This window comes from Sebastes fasciatus, chromosome 24, assembly GCF_043250625.1.
Source record: "Sebastes fasciatus isolate fSebFas1 chromosome 24, fSebFas1.pri, whole genome shotgun sequence".
In the NCBI taxonomy this organism is placed as follows: domain Eukaryota; kingdom Metazoa; phylum Chordata; class Actinopteri; order Perciformes; family Sebastidae; genus Sebastes; species Sebastes fasciatus.
The window spans coordinates 8876899-8879776 of record NC_133818.1 but is presented as its reverse complement, the minus strand read 5'-3'; positions in this window follow the sequence as shown (position 1 = coordinate 8879776).

Sequence of the window (2878 nt, the reverse complement as noted above, 5' to 3'; positions counted from 1 at the left end):
CTAGGGATACGTGAGGGAAAAAGTAGGCCTATCACACGACCGGGATAGCATGGGAAAAGAGTGTTGATCCCTGCAGATGAATGTTTTTTGGGCTGAGTTCAGCTGCTTGTAATAATCTCCTGCTGGCTTTTCTCCTTCAGCCCTTTTCCCAGCCGGTGTTAGCTAAACATCAACAGGGGGATAACGTGCGAGGTGTGAGGGCCAGGGCCGCTCCATTCTGTTATCATTAGATTGTCAGTTTCAGGGTAATAGTTTACTTTGGTTGCATGTGACTGGATTTATTTGAGCCTTTCCTTGAACATTGAAATGGGAGAAGGAGGGTGAAGGGAGTTTAGTGCCGGGAGGAGAGTAGGGAGGTCTCTCGGCTTTCTCCCTGGTCTTTTATTTGAGTGCAGCAAACACCTGCACTGTGTCAGAGGGCATCTGTCATCTATAGCCTGCTATTTATTTTTAGGATGTCCGTGTGTGCACAGCACGTGTCTGTGTATGGAGGGCGGAACATGCCAAAATAAATGAATAAATAAATGTAGCAAAAATAATATTAAAAATAGGACTGTATGAATATTTAATCGTGATTAATCGCAAATTAATCGCACATTTTTTATCTAGTATTTAGTATTTAATACTCTTATCAACATGGAAGTGGGCACATATGTTGCTTTATGCAAATTATTTAATTTATATAATTTATCATTTATATTTATTATTAAAGATCGATTAACAAACACAAAACAATGACAAATTGTATTAATTTCCTTATTTATTTAGTCTTCTGTTTAATTTTCCCTTTGCCTTTATATATTAATGTATTTATTTTTATTATTTTTTACATTTATTTATTTATTTGTGCACTTATTTTTTTTCCATTTTTGCTTTTATTTTTGTATTTATGTTTTATTTATTTTTAAATAGTTGTATTTATTTATGTATTTATGCATTTATTTATATATTCATTTATTTTTTATTTTGGCAGGTTTTGTCCTCCATATATGTGGGTGTAAGGGACCAGGAAAAACAGCAAGACAGAGAGCACCAAACAAATGAGCTTGAAGGGAAATGCTATGCAGTTATTTCCTTTGCCATGGCCTAATTATGATTAGAAATTGCTCAAGTGACACACTTTACTACTATCATACTGGCACGCTGTGTTTCCTTATCAGCAGTGATGCGAGTTTACGTCGTTATCTTGAGATAAAGCCAGTCAGTGTGGCCACATGACTGCACAATTTTGTGTGCGTGTGTGTGTGTGAAATAAAGAGGGATTTTGCAGAGTCATTCTGATAAGATTGCCGCAGGCCACATTCCCAACAGGAAGACTGATACCTTTGAACTGACTGAAAGTTTTCAGTCCGTAAGATTTCAGTCCTGTTTGATTTTCTATTTGAGTGAAAGTGCTCAGAGTTTAGCAGTCTGGAGTCCTTTTGTTGATACATGAGCATAGAAATACAATAGACAAATTCTATGTACATGTACATGAGCTTCAAGTTTTCATAATTGTGTGCATAGTTCCATTTTGTGTGTGTATATACAATGGAGAAAAGCTGTAATTTTCTAGGAATGTCACCACAGACAGACAGTATTATTATTACCCCGCAGTGGGGAAATTTGCAACGTGCAGCAGCAAAGGGGGGATAGTGCAAAAAAACAAGATGCATCAGCTAACACAGTAAAAAAAAAGAGCTAAACAAAGTGTAACAAAATATGAACCATTTAAATAGAAGGAAGTATAAAAATAGAAATATATACAGTATTGACAATAAACAGACTATTAACAAAATTGCACAAGTGGAAAATGATATTGCAAAATGATATTTCACTACAATACTCACTTTTTGAAATAATTCAACAACATTTTTATTAAAAAAAAAACTTTAAAACATGATTTCCAATGAGTCATATCAATTTTAAAACTCCTATAAACACATTTTATTCCTTACTTTTGGAACAGTACTGTCAGGTTTTGCTGTTACATATGAAGTAGACCTCAAGATTTAAGATTCAAGATGTTTATTGGCACGCCGGTTATACTGGTACAATCGTGTGAAATGCTTTTTGCTGGGAAGCTCCATTAAAAATAACAAGTTATATTACAATTATAAAAGGAAATACTTTGTAAAAGGCATATTAAGAACATATACAGTACAAGATATATGATTGAGGTATTGCACTTGTTTATTGCACTTTTTGTGTGAGAAGGGGTTGTATGAATTATCACAACACAAAGCTGACCCCCATATGAGAACTATGAGGACTTTAAGAACTTTAAACACGCACTATCTGCAACCATCTTGGACTCTAACCACTGGCGCACTTTACACTATATACCACTTTATAGACATATTACATTTATTTATTACACATACTACATTTATTTATTGACGGACTGTATACATTATGTTCACCCATTCACTCTGTATCTTTCATATCTCTATTATTGTTTATATAATTGTTTGTATACCTTTACCTCTCCTGTGTTTCACTCTGTTTGCTGATGTTGCTGCTTTGACACCTGAATTTCCCTGCGGGGATTAATAAAGGTTCATCTTATCTTAGATAGATAGAAGTAAAATAATGATGGCTAAAAGGATGGTGTTGGATAAAAAGGTGTTTTAAAAGAGGATGGATAAAAAAGGATGTTGTGTGTGGACTGTAACGAGTTAAATGTCATGGGTTAATATTAAATAAATCAAGGTAAATATGAGTCAAATTAGTTTATGGCTGTTTGCTGCTGCAAGAGCAACAGCCAATCAAATTGCACTGTAATTATTCTAAGCCAATCAGGTGAAGGCAGAGGAGGAAGCTCAGCCAATTGCGTGTGGGCGGACTTTCTGCTCCAGCCAATCAGGGCGTCTTAGAGGCGGGGCCATTTAAGGTGCTT